At 42.0% G+C, this 25,254-nt stretch overlaps 1 protein-coding gene across 2 annotated transcripts in view; it reads right to left on the reverse strand.

Moving 5' to 3' along the window:
* The window catches only part of ERBB4 (erb-b2 receptor tyrosine kinase 4), a 1,312,942-nt gene that overhangs the window by 1,190,252 nt on the left and 97,436 nt on the right, over window positions 1-25,254 (reverse strand). The window lies entirely within an intron of this gene.

Consider the following 25,254-nt stretch of genomic DNA (forward strand, 5'->3'; position numbering starts at 1 on the left):
GAACTCAGCACGAAGCCAAGAAAATGGACGCGGCCTTTCCCTAAAACCATAGGAGTGTTATGTTAGTAATTGTTTTGAATGTCATTTTCCCATGTTAATTTTTTTTTTTTTTTGAAGGAGGTAAAATTGCCAAGAGTACAGTATAGGGATTTATTATTATTTAAATGAAATGGTTTTATTATGATTGAGTGTTTCCTACCCCAAGTAAGTTGGATATTTAAAATATATTGCACAGACCATGGCGGTAAGAAGAGTGGGATGTCTGCATGTCAGGTTTGATATTCTATGGTCAGGTTTGATATGTTTTTATTACAAAATATAGTAACCCTTTAAAAAGGTATTTTATCCACTTCTGGACCGGAAGATTTTCCCCCTAAATGACCAGGCCATTTTTTGCGATTCGGCACTGCGTTATTTTAACGGACAATTGCGCGGTCGTGTGATGCTGTACCCAGAAAAAAATTGATGTTCTTTTATTCCAACAAATAGAGCTTTCTTTCTATAAACAAAAAAATAGTGACAATTCTGAAAAAGAAAAAACAATATTTTTTTACTTTCTGCAATACAATACTCACAATTAAAAAAAATGTAAAAATCAATTTTTTTTTAATAATTTTAGGTCAATTTGTAATCTGCTACATATTTTTGGTTAAAACAATCCCAATAAGCGTATTTTGATTGGTTTGCGCAAAATCGTTATCGTGTCTACAAACGAGGGGAAAGATTTATGTCATTTTTTTTTTTTTACTAGTAATGGCAGCGATCAGCTATTTTTAGTGGGACTGCGACTTTGGGGTGGACAGATCAAGGGACTGCGACTTTGGGGCGGACCCCTAACTGACATTTTTGGGAGGACCATTGACATTACTACAGAAATCAGGGCTGAAAATATGCACTGTTACTGTAATAACGACACTGGCAATGAAGGGGTTAACCCAGGGGTGATCAAAGGGTTAAATGTGTCCCTAGGGGGTGTTTTCTAACTGTAAGGGGGATGGGCTTGTGGAATGAACACAGAGATCTGTGATCCTAAATAGGAGGAACACAGGCGCTCTGTATTGATTCCTGAGAGAACAACGGTCTGTTGTGTTTACAACAGCAGACCACCATTCTCTCCCCATGGGGAGTGATGGCGGGTGCCCAGCGGCAATTGCGGCCGTCGGCCCCGTGAATCAGCTTCCCCACTGGCGACTGGGGTCGCTCCTGTGGATCGTCGTACAGGTACGGTGATTTGCTCAGCCGAGCCAGCCTGCTGTAGTATATATGTGGCGGGCGGTCGGCAAGTAGTTAACTGATAAGCTCTTTTAACCCTTTAGGTGTATGTAAACCCTAACAATAAACTTCTCTAATATGCTCCCTTTTAAAGCGTAACTCCACTTTTGTTGGGAAAAAAACATTCCCCTCTTGGATATCTCTGTACATTACAAGGATTATAACAACCTTTGTTGCAGATTTCTATCTTTTGTTATTGTGAAGAAATCCCTGTTTGATCCTCTCTGCCTCTGAGTGGGTCTAATGGGAGTGGTTTCATAATTATCAACCAGCTGTGCAGCTGCAGAGTACTAATGAGGAAAGCTGGGCCTGCATCCATTTAGACATGATTTCCTATTGGGAGTATCTCACAAAAAATGATATTTTTGTTGCAGGGGATGCCAGAAATCTGACTTACATTTTAGTGCAGACTTCTGGGAAAATCAGTGGGCCAATCACACAAGCAGGTAATTATGTTTCTGTGTACAGAACACCTTCAGGCAGCCATATTGCATTGCATTTTCAGAAAATTAGAGCGGCTGCAAATTCAAAAGGAAAGGTAATTTTTAATAACATTTAATTACAATATGATTTTTGTAGCAATTGTATACGCTATATTATTTTTTCATTTGCTATTTTTATTTCCCCACGAAAGTGGAGTTACCCTTTACATATGCCATTGAAAATGATTTGTTATACCTTAACTGAGCCTATCCACCTTCTTCCCACACTTACTTAACACCCCCTCTGGTTGGCTACACCCTGATCACACCCACTTTCTAGTTGAAGAAAGTAGAAAAATACTGCTGGACCAGTAAGATTATCCTATTGGTATTGCCATCTTAAAGTATTGATGTTGACATAAATAATCTGGTTCTCTGGCTGGCGGCTTCTACTCACCAGAGGATTTCCACAGTCTCCTTGGCTTGTAGTTTAATGTAACAAAAATGGAAATTAAAGGGCCACACCACTGCTAAGAGGTCCAGGTACAACTTTATTCCAATAAAAGTTATAGGGACAGTGCAAAAAATAATCAATGTGTTTCGGGAGTCCCCCCCCCCCCCCCCCCCCATATCAGTCTCCCATCAGGCTTCACTGCTGCTTTCAAACCAGCTGATGGCAAGGCCTGATCTTGTGATTACACTGATAGAAATAGCAAATAATGTCCAGTTCATGTTTAGTCTATTCACATTGTTTTTAATCAAGCCCTGATGTAAGGGGTGTATTTTGGACCCCTGAAACATGTTGGCTTTACTTTTTAGATTCTCCCCAATTTTTATTGGGGAAAAAATTAAATCTAGACCACTTAGATGTGATGTGGCACTTAAATTTCTATTTTTGTTACACATCAACTTTCTAACAGTTCTGCCTATTTTCCAGGTGGTCCCAACCCCAATTATGCAAAAAATATAAACTTGTGCCTGTGATATCCTGTGTTAATAACCTTTTATTAGGTTACTGTGCATGCTCACGAACTAAAAGAAGAATGATGACTGGGGGAGGAGCGATACGCCGCTATGCCCCCAAAATGCAATGCCCATAGGGGCGAATTTATATATGTGATGCCGATGCCCAACACCTACGAAGTATTTGAACAAGGTCCTGCAAACCATCTCCATGCTCGCCTAAGTGCCTATTGGTCTTGACCCACCTGGTGTGTTTGCTTGGAGCCTTGGATGCTGAAAAGTATCCACCAGGCATATACACTATGATAACGAGACTGTTGTACTTGGCTAGGAAGCTGATAGCCAGGTTTTGGATATCACCTTCGATACCCTCCAGAAAGAAAAAGGGTTGAATATGTTAACTTTCTCCTACTCAGGGAGCAACTGGCTTATCGCCATCGAAATGCGTTAAAGAAATTTACTCTTGTGTGGCAGAGCTGGCTGGATTCTCCTAGTCTTGCTCCTACACAACTAGTAATAAATAGACTCTTAAAAATCTGATTAAATATAGTCTGTTTTATTGCTACAGAAGCTGGAATACCCCATTCACCTCTGATATTCATTAAGGAAATTTGGTTCAGAGCCTATCTGGTATTACTTCAGAAAAACAGAAAGAAATGTCATTCGGCATAAATTACTGCACTATAGGCTCGTGTTGTTCTACTTTATTTTTCCTTTGGTGTTTGGGTTCTCTCTGTGTTTTGCACCTTGTTCGCGCAGATTGACCACTGTATTCTGTATTTTTATAATGTATGATTTATACTGACCATTCTGTCCGTGTAACGTTCAGATGCCTTTATCTTTTATATCAATAAAAAAGTTTGGATTAAAAAATAAAAGAAGAATGATGCTGCGATCTCGAGACGCAGCCCAGGACACATATCATCGGAACAAAGCAAATGGATGCAGGACTGTCCAGGCAAAACCAAAGCAGATAGCCTTTCTGTAAATGTGCATGCGTTTACATGATTTTATACATGCTTACATGGGTTGAGCTGCATAAAACATGGCTAAATGGTCAAGGGACCACAGGATATTTCTTGTTTATTCAAACGCAGTTAGACTGAATGCATCTAGACTAGGGATGCACCGAATGTTCGGCGGCCGAACATTATTCGGCCGAAAATAGAAAAAATAGCACTTTCGGTGTTTGGCCGAATAAGTCAAAAGGCCGAATAATTTTGTGCCGAATAATAGGGCTGAACGATAGTCGATATGATATCGACTATCGTTCTGTGGCCGTAGGCGATATTCGTATCGCCGAGGTCACGATATTTACAGGGGGAAGGGACTCGGAGGAGGACTCACAGACTTGCGTGAAGCCGGGACACTTCAGCGGTGAGCATACATACATTACTCACTCGTGCACTGCAGCCCGCCCCACACATTCAGTGAGTCTTACTCTCCTCCCTAGTTTTTTCAATGGCACATTCAGGAAGCCAATCAGGAAGCCTGCACACCTGATTGGTTCCGCTGTGCCGCTACTCACGGCGTGATTGGCTTCCTGAATGTGCCATTGAAAAAACTAGGGAGGAGAGTAAGACTCACTGAATGTGTGGGGCGGGCTGCAGTGCACGAGTGAGTAATGTATTTATGCGGCTGTGCTCCTTTCCAGGCTCCTACTAGTCCACCTCCAGCCTCCTACTACCACCACTATGAGAGACTGTGTCACTGTATAATCTGATCGAGTCCACACTGACACTGACTGACTGTCACTGAGTAATTGATGTTACCACATTAACCCTGACCTGCCCAGTGCCCTCTATCTGCAATTAAAATTTACAAGGCTGCCTGCATGCTTCCTGATTTCCATTCCCAGCATCCTTCCCAATCCCTACAGTGTCACTAACATTAACCCTATGGTACAAGGCTGCAGTGTGTACTGAATCCCATTCCCTACAGTAACATTTAGGGAGAGAGACATGAAAGGACAAGAGAGAGAGAGAGAGAGACATGAGAGGACAAGAGAGAGAGAGAGTGAGAGGACAAGAGAGAGAGAGAGAGAGACACGAGAGGACAAGAGAGAGGACAAAAAATTGGCAAAATAAATGGAAAAAATGTGAAACACCGCGTTCGGTTTTCGGCCTTCGGCCAAACATTTTATTATTATTCGGCTTCGGCCAAGAATTTCATTTCGGTGCATCCCTAATCTAGACGCTGATGAATGTCTAGCTGTGCATGCAGCCTTAGAAACTCATTCCAGATGCATTTAGAAATTGGCTCCAAACTCATCTGGATGCATGTATTTTGACACTCGTGCATGAGTATGCAACTAGGGTATGTACATTAATTCAAAACATATGTGGAAGTTAGGTACTCATGGGGTACGATAGGGAGTAAAGCTTAGCATTTTTGAGTTCCCAATACATAGCTAGGCCTCAGTGTAAACTGACAACTCAGTACCATATACTAGAAAACAACAAAAACAAGAGAAGGGCGCACCAACCTATTGCAACATCATAAAAACATTTATTAAAGGGTAAAAAAGAGTATCATACATCATACTCACAAACGCATGTTGTAAAATACGCATATAAAATCCTAATACAGTCAGATGACTTCTTTCAGTACTGCAGAAGGGCTGGATGGCATCTGTACTGGTAAGGCTGACACGTTTCAAGGGAGAACCCTCTTCATCAGAGCCCTTTGGTCCCCTGACTGTATTAGGATATTATATGTGTATTTTACAACATGCGTTTGTGAGTATGATGTATGATACTCTTTTTTTACCCTTTAATAAATGTGTTTATGATATTGCACTAGGTCTGTGGGCACTTCTCTTGTTTTTGTTGTTTTCTAGTATATGTGGATGCCCATGGTCCTGAGAGAGCAGCAAGAACCTAGACACCATCAACATAGCCATTTCCCCTAAGCACAGCACCTAAGCGCAGGAGAAATACTTTTTGTTCTATTGAACTCAGTACCATATACCAGAGAAGGCTGAGCAATGCTTATTTTGTTCTGCTGAAAGGATTGAAATAACAAAATAGTTCACTGTCTACGCCGGTAATTCCTTCTCTTGTACAGCATCTGCTGGGACAGGATTCCGCTTTCAGGTTATTTATCTGAATCAATAGGGTTTGCAATGCAGCAAGTCAAAACACCCTGCAGTGAGTATCAGCAATGAGACTATAGATCCCTGCCTAACATGAGCTTTGCATTCATGATCATGTTACAATGCACCCAAGGCCTCCTGCGTGTTGATACATTTAATACTCCTGGGTGCACTGTATGAAGGCATCAACCACTGAGAATTGTTTCTGTATTGTGGGACTCATCCATGTCAGTACTAGCAGAAGCACAGGTGAGCACTGGATGCATCTAAGATTCTGCATGTTCTATTGATTGTGCATGAGTATCCATGACATCCATAGAAGTGGCCCCTATGGCTCGACATTTAAATGGTTCATCAAGGAGAATTAAAGGAGTACTAAAATAGCTCCAGGCACAGCTCCAAAAGTTCCTAAGTGTATACTCATCTCATACAAGAAGTTCTTAAGGTTTGAAATTTAACAATTTCAATAATAGACAGAAAAAAATTTCTGCTAAAAGTGATACTAAAGTCTCATTCTTTTTCCGTTAAAGTAACAAACATGTTATACTTACCTGCACTGTGCAGTGGTGTTGCAAAGAGCGACCCAGATCCTTCTCTTCTCGGGTCTTTCTTTGGTACTCCTGGCCTCTCCCTCCTGTTGAGTGCCCCCACAGCTTGCTATGGGGGCACCCGAGCCAAGCCGCTGCTTTGTGTGTCTGTTCAGACATTGAGTCGTGGCACGCGTCGCCACCTTTTTCTTCTCATTGGCTCACTGACTTTGACAGTGGTGGGAGCCAATGGTGCCGCACTGCTGTCTCAGCCAATAGGGAGGGGAGTCCAGGACAGCCGGGTTTCTCGTGTAATATCGCTGGATGGAGATGGAGCACAGGTAAGTATTAGGGGGGCTGCTGCACACAGAATGCATAAAATGCATTAAGATAAAAAACCTTTTGCCTTTGCAACCACTTTAAAGTGAATGTAAACCTAATATGCATAATTTCTCTAATAAATGCACCATTTTATAGTTTGTTATGTAAAAATCCAAACCACTGTATTATTACCTCTGTATTCTCATCTCTAAACCTGTCACAGCTCCCTGAAAATCTCCAGTCCATGGGCGTGTCTATGGAGCAGAACTTGGGAGGTGGAGTCATGACATCACTGGCCCCACATTCCCGCTGTACACACACACACCAACGCGGGCTTAGCAGCGCGCACGGTGCTGGAAGTGTGTGCGCACGTCACTCCCTGCTGGGACGTGGGTTGTACAGCTGGGAGGTGGGGCCAGTAATGTCACTGCCCACGGACCAGAGCTTTCCAGAGAGCTGTGATAGGCTTAGAGATGAGAATACAGAGGCTTGGATTTTAATATACTAAAACGATAAAATAGTGCATATATTGGAGAAATGAGGCATGTGAGGTGTACAAGCACTTAAAGCAAAACCTCTTTTACTCAAGCTGGGGAAGTAGGAGACATGCACCCTTCACTCATGCTCGTGCATGAGTCTTCTCTGCATGGCTGTCAATCAAAGGAGAGGAGGCATGACGACACATATTTTCTGCATGTATCAGATTTTTTTTCCAGTAGCAAAGCAGAGAGGATTACAGATGACGTTCTGCTCGTATCCCTTTCAGACTGTGCACAAAGGAGTTGTGCTGCTTTGCTGATTTAGCTAAAATGTTTGATTCAATTTTTGATATCTGGATTTACAACCACTTTAAAAAGCAGGGAATATAAACATTACAAAGGGGTCAGATTTATTAAACTGGTTGAAAACTGGTGGAAAAAGTGAGTTGCCCACTACAATCAACCAACCAACTGCCATTATTTCAATATAGGTTTGAGGACAGCAAAAAATAAACTCCAATGACTCTTAGCAGGCTGTAGTAATAAGAAGAGATAACACAACTTGCCCGGCCCAAGTGGTTAGCAGATAAAAGTAGCCTCAGCTTGATTCATCCAGGCTATGACCCAACATGTTTCGCCCCATCTCCGAGGCTTAAACATGGAGGTAATTAAGAGATGTATAGCAAAAGCTTTTTTGGCCATATGTCTCTTGGGGGTCACAAGAGAGCACTTACTTTTTATCTCCTGTGACTCAGAGTCAGCTTATAGTGGGCTATAGCCCAGGGCTCCTCAAATCCCAGGCACCAGGTTGCAATTGCATCCAGAAGTTTGGATCCGGCGACTGGGCTGCCGCCCTAATTCTCCCAACACCCTGCATGAACTCCCTCCACTATGTATCCCTGGCTCCACATGCCCATCTGCGGGCCCAGGACCAGCATAGTGGGTGCCCCCTGGTAGAGGGGGAGGAAGGAGAGCGGACATGTGTCCTCCCCTTTTAGTTGACCTGGAAGTGACGTATGACGTAATTTCCAGGTCCCCGTTGACAGTGCAATGTGCATTGCATTACGTTCAGTGGAGTACAGGGGAGACATGTAGAGTCTTTTAGACCTTGGATTTCTCATTAACGAGAACCTGTCACCAAATAAAAATCATCACATAGGGGACTTTTTGTGCCTACGACAGAAAATGTAGATTGCAATACACGTTACACATCTCTGTGCACGCCAGAATGAGAGCAATAATTCTAGCACCAGACCTCCTTCGTAACTCCGTAACGCAGGGTTCTGACATGTTTAAGCTTTGATATGTTGGGTATCTATATACTCGGTGCAACCTCGGCTTTTATATTTTACCAAAAAATTGGGTAATTTAATGCATTTTTGTGCCCTCAATATTACCTTTTACAGGGTTTTTTTTACTAAAATGTTTTTCTTCCTAGACCTTTTGCTGTAATAACGTGTGACATAAAAAGTTAGAACTACCATTATTTTGCCATTATTTTATTCTCTTGTTCAGGTTGTCTGCTTTCAGAAAATACATGATGTTTGGGGGTTTTATGTCATCTTCAGGCCTAAAATTATTTTTTAACCGTGTGCAAAAAACGCAAAAATGGCTCTGGCAGGGTTAAAGGAGAAGTTCACCTTTGGGAACATGTTACATGTTCCACCCGTAAGATTTGTTAGTTAAAACAAACCTTTTAGCTGGCTCCTAGATGTAAAGCAAATTTATCAAGCACTGCTATAGCCCGCTGTCAGCTGATGTCACAGAGCGACTCCAGGATCTGGAGGATCCGGACCATATTGTCAGGACCCATTCAGCTGCCTGATTGACAGCTGGCTCCGGCTCTCAGTGCACGGCTGAGAGCCTGAGCCAGCTGTGCCCACACCTTTCCAGCCTGGTGCGCTCCAGTGAGCCTTGGAGGGACAGAGTGGAAAGCAGTGACTGGCAGTCACCGCTCTCCACTCCGAGAAGACTGAGAACTGAGTGATAGGCAGTCTTAGAGCCAGAGGGGGAAAGCTACAGCATCTTTTAACCAAAGGTTAGAACCCCTGTCAGGTTTTTATTGCTGTCTGTGCCCTCCCTAGTGAGATTTACCCTCCCTGTTTGTCCTGGAAATTCTTAAAATGGGGACCATTGGGATTCTCTGCATTCTGGGGATTCCCTAACCTGAGTGGTGTCACCCTCGTCTAGGTGAGGCCACCAGAAAACAACAACAACAACAAAAGGGAGCACAAACGTATGATAGTTGCACCCATGTTAAGATATTGGACCCAATGGCCTCCAAAGGAAACCCTTCAGCCAGCTTTATGCGGATATTAACACGTCATCCAGCACCGTAGGAACATCCGGGTTGTTTTGGATCTTGGAGGCGATTCGGTCCGATAACTTTACATGTGTGCAACTATCATATGTTTGTGAGTACAATGTATATTGCTTTTTTGGATTTTTATAAGCCTTTTTAGTGGTAATGCACAAGGTCGGTGCGCCCTTCTTTTGTTGCTGTTGTTTTTCAGTGTATTTGGATACTCTTGGTCTTGAGGGGGCGGCAAGACCTTAGGTGGTGTCAACAAAGACCACATACCTTCTTGCATATCACTCGAGCGCAGGAGAAATACTTTTTTATTTTTTGAGGCCACCAGTGAATATTTTTCCTTTTTTTTTTTTTCAACCTGCACATCAACTAGGCATACAGAGTAAAATGACAGCAGGCTGATGATTGAACAAAAAAGAACACCGTTTCAAGCAAACACATTTTCTGTTACCTCTTCACAGTGTTGTACAGAGCTTTTATCACAGTGGGCAATTTTCACGTATTGGGTATTTATTTAGATTTGACGCTTTCACTTTATTACATGGTAAACATCTATGTCGTGCACTTCGCTCCACTCAAGCTTCTCCATCCCCGATTGGCAGTCGCATTTCAGCGTTGTAGATTGGCTGCTTTCCTCAAGCATGGAGGATAGCAAACTGACATCAGTAAATTGAATATAAAAATAAATAAATAAACAACAGGCTGCTTTTGTTTTCAGTGGAGCGCAGTAAACAAACTAATTGAAACTGTTGTGACATTATTAGTGGCATTTTCTAAGCGTCCTGGTTTCGTGCTCAGCCTGTGAATTGAGCCTTTGGTAAGTGTTGCTGCAGTCAGCTGTGCAGTCTTGTGCCAGAAACCTGCTGTGCTCCCTCTATACACAGCTTCAGGATTCTAGACTGGAGCAGCCAGCGTGACTGGGATTAATAGAGCCATCCCACCCAGGACCAACCAAGAGCCATCAACTCCCAGCCCCTCCTCGCCTCTGAACATTCCAATCACATACATTAACCACTTAAGGACCAGGCCTATTTCTGACACTTGTTGTTTACAAGTTGAAATCAGTATTTTTTGCTGGAACCCCCAAACATTAAATATATATATATTTTTTTAGCAGAGACCCTAGTGAATAAAATGGACATTGTTGCAATAATTTATTTCACACCGTATATGAGCAGCGTTCTTACAAACGCAATTTTTTTGGAAAAAATACACTTTTTTGAAATAAAAATTAAGAAAACAGTAAAGTTAGCCAAGGTAGCCCATTTTTTTTCATAATGTGAAGTAAATAGACACCCAACATGTCATGCTTCAAAATTGCGCATGCTCGTGGAATGACGACAAACATTGGTACTTAAAAATTCCCTTAAGCAATGCTTTAAAAATGTTTACAGGTTACCAGTTTAGAGTTACAGAGGTGGTCTAGGGTTAGAATTATTGCTTGTTCTCTAACGATCGCGGTGATACCTCACATGTGTGGTTTGCACACCCTTTACCTATGTGGGCGCGACTTGCGTATGTATTTGCTTCTGCGCGCGAGCTTGGAGGGACGGAACGCTATCATTTTTAAATTGTTTTTCTTATTTATTTTACCTTAAAATGTTTTGATCACTTTTATTATTTTACTATTATAATGTATTATATATTATTGTATTAGAAATCAGCAGGGCAGGTCCTCTTTAATGTGAGAGCTGGGGTCAAAAAGACCTCAGATCTCACATCTACACTAAAAAAACAAAAGAAAAATAGTAAATCGGTCTTTATGGTCATTGGGGGGAAGCAACGTATGATGTCGCTCTGGTCTCCCAAGGCTATAGAGTTGAGTGGGGGCCAGCTTTCGTAGACCGAGAAAACGACCGGGAAGCGGCGGGAGGGGGGCGCCCAAAAAGTGATCCCACAGCGAATCCACAGATGGGACCACTTTTATGTCAAAGAGAACTGCTCGCCTTGTAAAAAAATACCAGGGTTATGGCCAACGCTGTATCTTGGCCCAGGCCGACTAGGACTAGGGCGGAACTTTGCAGGGGGGTGGCAAAAAAAGCTCCCCCGCACAAAAAAAAAACAGCCTGCTCCAGAACTAAAATAGTGGCCTGCAGTGGCGTTGCATTGGGGGTGTGGAGGATGCAGACCGCACTCTGGTGACACCCACCAGAGGGGTGACACCTGTCCGCCGGGCCGCATGTCCTTACCACCGGTTGTGGTGTATCTCACCAGTACTGAGGGGGACGTCCGCATGTTGATGGTACTGACCAATCAGAATGCCTCTTCTGCTGAGAGTTACAGATGTAGGTGATGCTGCAGATTTTTCAAATCCTCAGACTTGTGAAGCAGGGGATCACAGAACATTGAAACAGGGGGACTGGGGGGAAAGGGGAGGGTGTCTAGTGAACTTACGCTTTAATATCATGCTGAGATCTAAGGACAGCAGAGGAGGGGAGGGCAGTGCACATAGTGGATGATCCGCACTGCTCCCTACCTTTGACCCGCTCCATCAGTCCTCCTCATTTGGCATTGACACCGCTGACATGGATCTCAGAGGGTTCCTATCTGGGTGACCGAGGATGTGTCCCCACATAGGAGAAGAATGTAGAATACCCTGTGATGGCCCCTCTCTCCTGGATCTTTCAGGATGTTTTCAAGCCTGTGGTGACCTGTCGGGATCTTCCAGGACTGAGAGTGATGGGAAAGTCCTGAACCCTCTCCCATCCATCATCCTGGAGAAGAGTATAGGGAGGACTCGGTACACCTGCAGCCTTCCACACACTGACTATGGCTGCGGCTATATAGACCTCCTTTAATTAGTGAGGTCCATTCAAGCAGGTAAGACACCCATAGGTGGGGTGAAGGGCACTGTGGTTATCGGAGGCAATTGCTGAAGAGTTTCTTTAGACAAAAACACATCACTCTGAACAGTGGAACCATCAGGTAAATGGAAATGTCCATCAGACGCACAGGCTGTGGTGATCTCTCCAAACACCATGAAATACAATGTCAAGCAAAAGGACAGCCGGCAACTCTGTAAATCTTTCAATTCTTTATTATCACACCTCAGTGAGTAAAATAGACAGGGTGACTAACGCGTTTCGGCAATGAGTCTTGATCATAGCCTAAAGAGTTTCTGGTGTATGGGACTGCACTTTGTTTCACTGACATTGAATCATTTATTGATGGACTGTATATACTGTATATTTAAAAGAAAAGATGGACTCATGTAAATGTATTATATATAGTTGATTTGTACACGGTTTTCAGATATTTATTTATGCACAATAATTTGAATGCACTTGATTGAAGGAGAGCACTGCACTTTTTTGTGACTATATATATTTATTGCATTTTGTACAGGTGGTTGGATGCATAGCGGTGCTAGCTGCTTCCTATCATATATAGAGTTGAGTAATAGGTGGTTTATACACAGGGATAGAGCAGAAAGTCTTTTCACATTTAAATAATGATAGATAGAATGCAAAAAGAATGACCAAATAGCAGTGATACAAAGTAGACAATCAGAATTTATCGTTAAACTGATCCTATATAAAAAACCAAACTACAGCAATTTTCTGTTCCGCTGTATACTCCTATGGAAAAGTCAAATCTCTTCTGTTTGGATAAAACAGAATGTTGGGTTCTATTCAGCCCACATATGTGGTTACAAGAGATGCAGTGCAGGAACTTCATCTTATATGATCTAAATGACAAAAATATAGAGGTGAATGTTTTCATTATATCCTCCAGGCAAAGAAAAATTATCACAGATGGATATCTTAAAACCAGCAATACCCTTTTCTGAATTCGGTGATTTTCTCACCAGTGGTTTGTCGCCTTATTAAAATTCCTGCTTTGGGTAAGTGCCCTTGGTATGGATATTCGTAATATTTCCTGGGGGCAACAATATTAAGATGTCTGCATCTGAGTCCCTAACTCCAACCATCCTAATTTACAATAGAAAAATGCAGCGCTAGAATTTACTGTTGTTCACGATACACAGCAATGTGACTACTGTAACCAAAGCTGTACACATATAACAATGTAGTGATTGAGCCTGTCCAAGTCCTTTCATAAGTGAAGTATCAGTTTTAGGTGGGTTTACCCTTTAACTGGGCTTTACTCTGTGGATGCTTTGTCTTAATTATTTTAACGCTACACTGGATTCTTTCACTCACCACATGCAATACTTTTAATGATGCAAATGAATAATCTTTATTGTTAATAGTTATGGCATTGCCATTTTCCTCGGCTTTCTATGTGTCCAGCAGTTCTGTAGTTATTTGCTTGTTGATTTATTGTTATCATGATTTATTCACACGGTGAAAGTAGTACCGTACCTCATGCTGATCATAAATGTTCATTAGCCAGAAAGATAAGATGGAAGGCAGAACATAAGACTTATATGAAAATATCCCATTTAATCTTTTTTTCTACATTATGAAGCAGTTAAAATAAGATAACTCTATTGACTGTTTAAAGGTAAAATCTCTCGGTATGGGCAGCAGAAGGATATTGGTGAATTGTCTACTCGCTTTTATTATCCGTTGTTTATCCCTATCAGGCATGGGAATGTATAAATCTCCCATTAAGGAAACTGATGATCTCCTAATCAGAAGACACATGTTGACAGAAACAAGATAAATATGTTCTTGTTGTAATTTAATATATATTATTATTTAAAGCGGTAGTATACCGCTTTTTTTGACTTTTAACTACAGGTAAGCCTATAATTGGTAATGAGTAAGCGACCTTCTTAGTCGTGAAACGCGTCTACCTTCTTTTCCCATGTCTCACAGTTTGATTTCTTGATGTTTTTTGATGAAGAATAAATCACTCCTTTTTGATTTGAACCTTCGGAGTGCGGTCACTTTTTCCTATATCAAATCTAGTTACCGGATGATGGATCCGACCAGCACCTGATACTGCCTCACCTAGAGCGGTCACACTCGAGTTTGGATTTCAGACAAGCCTATAATAAGGCTTACCTGTAGGTACAATTAATATCTCCTAAACCTGCACGGTTTAGGAGATATTACCACTGCATGCAGCCGCTGACGAGTGCGGCGTATGCGCTCTGAAGGTCCGGCAGACCTTCAGAGTTCCTTGCCGAGAATTGCCCGAAAATTACTCCCGTGCGCATGCCACTCACAGCGCCGGAGCCGCCGAACCCGGAAGAGACGCCGAGGGATCATGTCCGCTCCCACAGCAGTGTCCGGGGGTCCGTGTCAGGGCTTTGTTCTAAGGTAAGTGTTTCATAATGAGCTAGTATGCGATGCATACTAGCTCATTATGCCTTTGTCTTGCAGGGTCTTTTTTTTTTTTCTCAGAGTATACTACTGCTTTAAAGGATATGTTCACCTTTGGAACATGTTACATGTTCCACTTGTATTTAGGGTGGAACATGTTACATGTTTCAGCTCACGCTTCCCCTCCTTCCTGAGACAGCAGGCTAGGGTTCTTCTCCCTGCACCCCCTGTCACTTTTTAAAAATAGCACGGCTGTCCGGGGCTACACCCACACAATGCCACCACTGCAGGCAAACTTGTAAACTTGATGGGCTGCAGGGGCTCTGATGAGCACTCTTGTTGTCCACTGATATGTCCTCAAGCTTTCAAACAGAAAGCCCATACAGAGATATGGGCTGAAAGATGGAGGACTTATCTACAGGAGCCCGCATTGCACCCTTGATCGCAGGTGCAATGTTTTCAAGGCTCCTTCAGGAAAAATAATAAATGCACATTTCTTTTTCTGAAAAAATAAGTGCATTTATTATTTTTTTCTGTAAAGGTTAGCTTGAAATGAAAAGGTGAACGAATGAACAATACCCTCCCCATCGCTTCAGTCCAGTCCCTGCTGCATGTACCTCACTTGATCCAAATGTCTCACTGCCCTCTTGAGATGGTATAATGATCTGGTGCTTTAAAACATCACTACACAGTGATGTGTAACAGTATAATGCCAGTAATGGCAAGCACTCACTGATCAGCGCCAGCCTTGTGACCACACTGACCACCATAGGTTGGCTATGTGAACTGACACCGTCCCAGAAGAAAGGAGCCTCAAAGAAATTCTCATTGGTCAGTGTGGTCACGTTGCTGGCGCTGAGCAATGAGTGCTTGTCATTACTTGAATTATGCTGTTACACATCCTCTGAAGCTGTGTGATGATGTTTTAAAGTGCCAGACTAGCTGGAGAGGGTAGCGGAACTTATACAGTAGATCAAATAAGGTACATGCAAAGGGGGCTGGAGTAGTGGGGAGGATTGGGTAGCTCCATTCATTCAATTCTTCATTTTTTGTTAAAAAAAACTTTCCCAGGGTGGAACTCCGCTTTAATAAAAATACCCCCGGGACAGTCAGGGCTAGTGCATTCCACAATGGCTAGCCTCTGATCTGTCCCGGGTTGCACTTACCTTTTAGAAGAAATACTTACCTTGAAAATGTATTGTCCAGCGCTGCCATCTCAGGTGTGGGCAGCTTGAGGCCAGTGCGATCCTCTTCTGTGTCCTATTCCGTCTTCTTCGGTCCCACGATGCACTGCACCGGCCCCGCTGTCACTTCCGGTGCCGCAGCATCATCCCTGCACAGCTTCTGAGCATGCCCAGAAGCTGTTTAGCAAGGTATGACGGCGCCTGCACCGGAACTGACGTCGGGGCCGGTGCAGGCGCATTGATTCCTGGGAGCGATGACATTCAGCTCCCAGGAATCATTGCAAGCCAGGAAGTGACGAATCGCCGTGGCCGCCGAGGGGAGAGGAAGTAAGGTAAGTATATTTTCTTCTAAACGAGGTAAGTAAAAAAAAAAAAAAATTGCGATTATCCATTTGTTTTTCAGGTGACCCGGAGCAAGAAGATGGAGGTAAGTATAATTTTAGGGTGGAACTCCGCTTTAATAGGTGAACTAACCTGTTAAAGATTGCTATACCTTTAGTTACAACAAGACCACCTTTATCTTGTTGCTGCCAACATCCCAAACCTTCCTACAAGCTTTTGCTTGTGTCTTCTGATTGGAAGATCACGGGTTCCCTTGGTGGGACATTTACACCTTCCCATGTCTGACAGGGACAAACAATGGATTATGAATGCAAACAGACAATCCACAAATATCCTTCCATTACCCAAAGTGATTCTATCCTTGAAGACAAAATAGGCACTAGAGATAGAGATTTTAGCCTCTGGCATTGTGTAGTGAAAGTGCCGGACAATTATACTGGCTGGAGAGGGTGGCAGAAGATCTGGATTAAATAATGCACACACAGCAAGGACCAGAGAGGTGGCAAGAGAGTTGTAAGTTAGATCACCTTTTCTTTTTTTTTGTGAACAGAACTCGGTATATTGGCTTCCTTGGTATCTAAACTACTCCCGGCTCTGTAACTGATCTAATCCTTTCACACAAAACAATAACACTGGGAACATCAACTGTATTCTACTCCGACGCATATACAGAACATAATCTTTAAGTGAAAAAAGACAGGAATGCCAAGAGTAATTTTTCTACGCTGAATAAACACATAATACATGTGTGCCTGGCTCATTCCTGTGGAAACATACACAATAGCAGAGGTATTATATGATATAGAGATGTAAAAGGTAGGTACACACAGATGAATGCTACCAGGTCTGAGGAGCCAGCTTTGCTCTGGAACTGTCAGTCAGCTATGACACTTACAGGCTTATTAAAAAATGTAAAGATCAAAGGGCTTATGTAGGAAACAAGTCCTAACAAAGACATATATTGTTACTAAACTTGCCATATTTTCTTGGAGAATATACAGCCTTATGCTCTCTTTCCTATTAATAATACTGGCAACAAGTCTTATTTGTACCTGACTGGTTGTTATGAGCAACAAGAATTTCTCTCATTAGCACCTATTTTAGAATGTGCACCAGTCACACTGAACCATTGATGGTTGGTTGCGGACCTGATTGGTTGTTGCTGGAAGTTACCGTATTCCAGTTCTTAAAGTGGAAATAAACCCATTGATTTAACAGTTATATTTAAGGCATGTCATGAATGATAACTTTCACAGTTGCTTGTCCTCTCAACCTAACTGTCAAGCCATTAAATGGCTGGTGTCATAAGTGATCAAATGTGCTGCACCATGACAACTGGAGATCAAACTGAGGCTAAGATGGCAGCTTTCTTGGCTGTAGTGAATAGGAGGGTTTAGATCTGCTTTAAGTAAGACATACATGCCTATATGGAAAGATCACGTGCTAAATCTAGTGAATAAAAGCAACCAGAAATAATATTTTAGTGATCTGACTACATTTATTGGACATCTCTTAGTTATTGCATTTTGCTTTCTTACCGAAAGATCTTGTTTATGACTGAATAATACAATAGAAAAAATGATGGCCAACAACAAAATCCGACTCTAAGTAGCTTGCATGTTGGAAAATGGCCACCCCTGCTACAATGTACAATCTACTTAAGTCGGTAATAATGTATTGCAAAGGCATACCTAAACAGTTCTAATGATCTCCAGTCACGCAGGTCCTCAAACTACATCATACCTCCTAGTTTTACTTTTTACCAGGACTGTCCTATGGAATCTGAGATGATTGAGGGGTGTGTGCTTTATAGTAACTTTCTAAATTTTTCTAACTGAAAGAATTATAGCTGGTCATACACTGTAGGATGTCTGCTGTTCAGGAGGAAATTCGCTCAGTGTCATGGCCATCTTAAGGGTCCATGTGGAAAGGCATCATTGTCAAAGGTTGCTTTTTTAGACACAAAGACATGTGGGAAAAGAGTGGGGAAAGGTTGGAATCTCTGTGAGTTTGTTATATCTTACTGTCCTGGTAGGGGTGGTAGGTTACAATACGTCTGACTTTCTCCTCAGCTGTTCGTGTATCACTGGCATCCTGCATACTGGCTTGTGCCATCTTCCCACTATATATAGTATTGCTTGCAATTGTATGCTGGCTACAGTCTCTAATTGAACAGCGTTCTGGCAGTAGATGTGGTCTATTGCGGTCACTGAGACAGGACGTAAACAAAATCTCCTTTTAGGCAAACAAACAGCAATAAAAGCATAATTAAAAGTATTATCTTATACCCTCTGTAAGGAACGTATTGCTATGTCTCCATTGGAGAGATTCTCCTCACTTCCTGTGTAACCACCAGAACAGGTGCTTAAAAACCTGTAGGCCTTTTCTATCATCCATGGAGCATGGCCAAACAACTGCCAAAAATTACATTTCTATATTACGAGCTTATTTTCAGGAGATAGGCTATAACAAAAAGGCTACCAAAGCTCCTTCTTTTCTATAGCCCATGTCCCGTAAATAAATCAGGACGTAGGAATGTAAACTTTGGGAGTAATTCAGCCAGACTTCATGGGTAACAGAAAAGGCCTACAGGTATGGTATGTATCTGGAGTCCCTTGATAGCGTAGGCTGGTTTATGTAAAAGGTGAACTTAGCATTTAATAAAAAATTATAGTTTTGTTGGAGAAAAAGGCTAAAAATGTTTTGAAGAATTATTCATAGAAAGTGGGGGAGCAATATAATTGGCATCACCCACCTATGGGAGCGTGACAGACAATAAACACTTAAAGTCCATAGCAACAACAGATCCTGCATTTACTATATCTGGTCTACAGTACACAGAACATGGAAATGCAATTATTTTAGTAAATATAAACTAATAAATACCTTTTCTCATCAGCTGTATATAGCAATTAGAACACTCTTGTGACTTCTATAAGTGAGTGCTGATAGTTTGTATGAGGAGTTTTTATTTCTCCCAGGATTGTCCTATCAGGCTTCAAGACCCTTAATTCTCTGTCTGAACATGTCTGGACAGTGCTGATTGGCCCTGTGCTGATCACATGTACCCTTACATGTCCAGCTAAAACCAGGAAGTGCTCTCTGCGCAATAGAGACCAAACTGAGCATGTGCAGATGAACTACACTTATTGTGCTTATCTGGGCTTGTCCAGAGTGAATGTGCAGGAGAATGATGATCTGTGCATACAGGATCACACAGCCTTTTTACACAATGCAAAGGATTAATTACTTAGGTTACACAGTGAGTATAACAAGCATGCTATTCTGCATCTATAAGCAGATTTTACTGTTGTGGGTTTAGTAACACTTTAAGGCTCGATTCACACCTATGCATGTTGCTTTTGAGCATTTCTGTAGTGCTTTTTGCTGTGCTTTCCATGTTTTGTTAACGGGATTTACCACGATTTGCGTTTTTTTTATGCTTTTTATTTGGGGGGGGGGGGATTTGTTGTTGGGCAGGGTTAAAAACATGAATCCTGTCAAAATCGCGGTATATACGCGGTAAAAACACACTACATGCTTTTCTGCAGCTTCTCTATCGAAGTCTATTGAACCAAAAAAAGCACTGTTTTGCATTTAAAAAAGTCCCTGACCCTTTCCAAAAATGTACAGGCACAAAAATGCATTGATGTGAACGAGTTCCATAGGAACCCATGTTAAAAAAGTGTCCTGCCTTGCTGCAAAAATCGGAAAACATCAAAAAACACATTGGTGTGAATGGAGCCTAAGAAGAGGTCAGATGGATATAAATGGTGGCACAAGCTACTGGCACCTATTTAACTAAAAAAATCTCTGCACAATAGCTGTCAGTCGGCGGCTAGTAACAGAGGAAGAAGCTTTCCCCCTTCTCGCCCTTGTCTCGGTCCTTATTGTGTACATCCATCCCTTTCTGAGGAAAGGGGACAGTTCTGGTTTAATGGTTACAACTCGAGCTTTAATGGCTGAGTTATCGGTATAGATTTCAGATATATGTGTGTAAAGATATAAATTATTATTTTGGTTTGCTGTGAAATATTTGGTCAAGAAGACAAGACTGTTAGACCGCATTCACATTGATCCGACTTGGACCGCGACTTGTCAGCCTGACAAGTCGCGGTCCGTCATGCTCCCATTGTGTAGTACAGGAGCCATTCTAATAGGAGCTACACAAGTCGCTCCGACTTAGAAAAAGGGTCCTGTACTACTTCGGGGCGACCTGGAGGCGACTTGCATAGACATTCATTTTATGAAGTCCGTGCAAGTCGCGCCGAAGTCGCGCTGCACGTGACTTCACAGGTCGCCCCCTAAGTCGGAGCGGCGTAGTGTGAAACGAGCCTTATATGTGTATTATCAAATTGGATTATCAGATCAAATACATAATTTTATTCCAATAATAAAGGCCAATTTTGATCTATTAAGAGTATGTGTAGTGTTTTTTTATTATTGAAGTGTGGTATTATATGGATAAATTGGTACTGTCTACGATCCCATTAAAGTGCAGCAAATTCAAGTCTTGGGATATTAATCTGAAAGGCAAAATAAGTTAATAAATACACATGAAACGCAAATTCATCATTGTGAAATCTGTATTGGAATTAGGCATTCCAAGTTTTATAAATCAGCTAAAAAAAGTCAACTATTTTCTATTGATTAGCTTTTTTTACACAATGCATAATGACAAAAAGGTTCCATAGAGGAAAGCTGGAAGACTTGTCTGGTGACTGCAGCAATAAACATCACAACTAAATAATTAGGAACTAACGCGCTTAATTGCCGCTACAAACTAGGTAACTAACAACACTGCTAGATATTATCAGGGAGGTCATTGATCTTTCCTCCACACACATTACAGTCCTGGAAACATCTGGAGTGTACTAAACGCTATTTTTGGACAGTGTGAATGATGGATGTAGGCTTGTCTATTTTTATTCTATCAAAAGTGTGCGTTATCTTCGAGTGTGACCTATTAAACTGTTATTTATACCCACATACAGAAAATAGATTCCAGATGGTGCAGGTAGTAAATGCATACCTAATCAGGAGTTGTTCTGATGGTCCAGACCAGTGGTTCTCAAATCCGGTCCTCGGGACCCACCAACAGGCCAGGTTTTCAAGATAACTAAATTACATCACAGGTGATCTCATTTGCTTCTCAGTGATTGCAGTATTCTAGTCTGCATCCCCCAAGGTAATACTTAAAATCTGGCCTGTTAGTGGGTCCCGAGGACCGGATTTGAGAACCACTGGTCCAGACAAAGTTCCTTGATTGCACAGGCCCTCAAAGGAACAGATTCATGAAAATGTATGAGCCTTCTGTTCTGTAGCTTGCATTATCACCATACAGTGGGCAGAGCGGTTGTAGAAAGCTGCACTGGGCGCACACAATGATTTTGTTCAATACATGACCAAAAAAACACTTAAGTTTACTCAGTGCAGGAAACAAATTGCATACTGTCACACAGAGCAAAGAACTAGTCAAATCTTAAAAGCAACAGTTTGTACACCCTGATACACATCTTATGTATGAATCTTCTTCTCCTTCCCCTTCTTCTCCTTCTCGTACAGTATATGTATGCACAATGTAAGTGCCAATGAAAGTCACTGAAGGGAATATTTAAACCTGAATTCAAGGAATTCAGCCACTTTCTGAAATCTGCTGGCCTACTATGGGTTAGGTTCAACGAGGTGCATGCCATCTCATGGACTTATCTTTCATTTTACATCTGACAGATTTAGTGCTATCACCATACCCCCAGCTCTCTGACAGGGGAGACACTTCCTTCTCCTATAGCAGCAGTTTTGCCCACCCATCCCATCTGCTGCCCAGAAGGTTGTGTCGGTTCACACTGATCCGACCCGACTTCGGGCGACTAATGCCGTCTCCCGTGCACCGCGACTTCGGCGCGGCTTGCAACGACTTCACATAATGGAAGTCAATGGAAGTCGCTCCAACTTTGCAAAAAAAAGGTGCAGGAACCATTTTCTAAGTCGGAGCGACTTGAGTCGCTCCTATTAGAATGGTTCCATTGCACAGCATGGACCGCTACTTGTCAGGCGACCGAGTAGTCTGACAAGTCGGAACAGTGTGAACCGGCAGTATGCTTTTGTTATGGGTTTGTGTGATACAAAGTGCTTTGTGATTGGGTGGGAGGAGGGAAGAGGTAGGGAAGGTGGTTGCATATGACTCTGCAGCTGAAGGAGCAGAGACCAGAATGTCCAGTGTCGGAGAACCAGAAGTATAGTAATAGTTTTGCTCACAGCTCTTTGTAAAAATAATAATTGTAAATTAATGAAATAAATCCACGAGGTGGCATGAACCTCATTGGACTTAATCTGTAGTGATTCAAAACGTTTTATAAAGTGTCTGAATTCCTGGAGTTTAGCTTTACGGATAACTTAAATTAAATATACTGCAATTCACAGTCTTTATATGTGCTGGCTGCATTATATTTCTTTTTTTAGGCTAAGAAAATTTTTAGCAAATACATCAAATGACTGTTGATCTTCACAGAAAAGCAGTATCCTTGTCACTTTCTGTGAGCTGCACAAAAGAATACCTTATTTCCTTGCTATCATCTGCAAACTATTAACTGCCCTGCCCCCTATGTGATGGGGATAAAGAAATATATGTTTGTAGTCCATATAGGGAGAGCAGCCTAGGTGACTACCATGGCACCTTTCATAGATACAGTGGAGGAGTGACATAGCCAGCCAGCAGTAGGAGGTGTGTTATTTGCAAGATTAACAGGTGAAAAATAAGCAAAGGAAGCATAAAAAAGAAAACTAATGCAGCTGCTAAATCAAGGACTAGTAATATTGGCTTTGGGTTTAGAAACACTTTTAATTCTGGCTTCATTTATACAGGAGCTGATTGTAGAATTGCTTTCATGGACTGACAAAAACAAAAAAATGCTGTATACTACAGACACACTAGATAAAAGGTAATTGGTATTATTAATATACAAGATTTATATAGTGGCAATAGCTTGTGCAGCACTTTAGAAAATGAAGGCAGACAGTACAGTTACAATAGGATTTCATTAAAGAGGAATCAGAGGGCCCTGCTCACTAGAGCTTACAATCTAAAAACGTAGATTATGTCAGTATTACTAGACCTCCGCCCTTAACCTCTTGCCGACCATGTAATGCAGATGTACAGCAACAGTAAGGGTGGGCTTTAATGTCCACTTGCCGCACCTATATTATGTGTCCTAAGAGTTTGCTCACTGCATGCTCCCAAAAGACAGCTCACCATCTCTGTTTATGATTGGGAGCTGGAAAAATCAGCTCCTGATCATGTGACCACTGTGACAGCCAATCACAGTGATCACGTAATTGGGAAGTCCATCCCTAAATAAAGGATTAGGAGTAAGAAGTTGCCCCTTTGTTTCCATGTGCCCCATCCAGCACATACACTTTTATGACAATCATCTGTTGTAAAAAGTAAAGAGATTTCAGGGGGAAATTACTTTTCCCCCAGAAGTGTAACGTGGTATGGTGCATGAAGTACCTGACATCCTTAGTGGGTCAGCAGAGGAGAAGGAAGAAGTCAGCCACCAATTACTTCTTCTTTAATGGCACATGAGGAGGTAGCAAGTAAGCAAGTAAGCGCTGTTAACTTTATTCTTTTTGTTTCATAGAATGTATTTGTGTAGTCAGGTTTATTAATGGGAGGGGTCAACTTTGAAGCTATCATCCAGACAAGCAGCTAAATACACATTTTAAGTACCTATATGGGTATGATTACGTGTGGACTTGGAGGATAACATGTGTCCCTACCGGTATTCAGAAAGTAGGAGCAGGCATCAGGCACTAGTTCAGAAAATGGACATATGTGGGGTACCAAGTCATTCAAAACCGATCCCGTGCTTCAGATGTGGATATGGCTATATATAGCCTCAGTCAGCGCTGCTCTGGCCATGCCTCCTGACATGTTTAGCCCTGCCTTTAAATAAGCCCCCGGGAGGCAGGGTGAAATATGTCAGGGGGTGTGGCTGGAGCAGCACTGGCTGAGGCCATAGAAAGAGAATAAAAGCCCACGGGACTTTTAAGAGAACAAACCACCAGCATTAAAAAATATGAATTTATTACGTAGAAAAATATACATATAAAGTTAGATCATGAAAAATCTTTACAATATACATCCATCGGTAGATACAAAGCCAAAAAATGAAAAGTAAATTCATACAAAATGTAACTTATCTTATTCCCAACATTCTGTGCTCTATCAATATCAATATTCTGTGCTGTGTTGATCTCAACGTGTTTCGTGACATCTGTAGTTCGCTTTATCAGGAGAAACACAGATGTGAGTAGTTAATGCTGTAATCAAGGTCTTCTCATGTAACCAATAGATGTTATACTACATCCAGTCAATTGTTCCAATGATTAATGTGATTAACGTGGTGATGGAGAGCATCCCCCCTCTTTGGGGTCCAACTCTTCCCCCCAGGAGTTTGGGAGGGAAGGGGAGTCAAACCACGGATGAACAAATGGTGCCCCAGATGGAAAGGCCAGAGGATAAGGCAATCCTAGGACTAGGAGACCCTGGAGTCATCTAGAAGGGATGACCGCACCGATGAAAAAAAAAAGGGGGGGGAATGACTGGGGCCATACACAGCCATATTCACATTTGAAGCACTGGGTCGGTTTTATACATAATATAACAGGAAGGATTTTTTTCCCCTACTGGAGCAGATTGGATCATACTTGCTGGGTTTTTTTTGCCTTCCTTTGGATTAACTGTGGGTATAGGAGTGTGTATATGGGCTTGTATGACTCCCCCCCCTTTTAGAGGTTGAACTAGATGGTATTTTTTCAACCAGACTAACTATGTAACTGTCAATATGTTCTTTGTCCACATATGTGCATGAAGAAGTGTCTGACTGGCTAGATCTCTCAATCAATGTGCTTTTGTACAACACATTTGCGTACTTCCACTAACTGCAGTTAAAAATACAGGGAAGGCGTGCTGACGTCACCGCGTTACACCCGGAAGTCGGGCAGCTGCATCCTCAGATCCTGCCGATTACAAGCGCTTGTTATCTCGTTTACATGTGAGTTGTTTACCTTTTATAATAAACTTTGTCCCTACTTATTTCACCA

This window comes from Pelophylax lessonae (assembly GCF_965119305.1).
Source record: "Pelophylax lessonae genome assembly, chromosome: 6".
In the NCBI taxonomy this organism is placed as follows: Eukaryota; Metazoa; Chordata; class Amphibia; order Anura; family Ranidae; genus Pelophylax; species Pelophylax lessonae.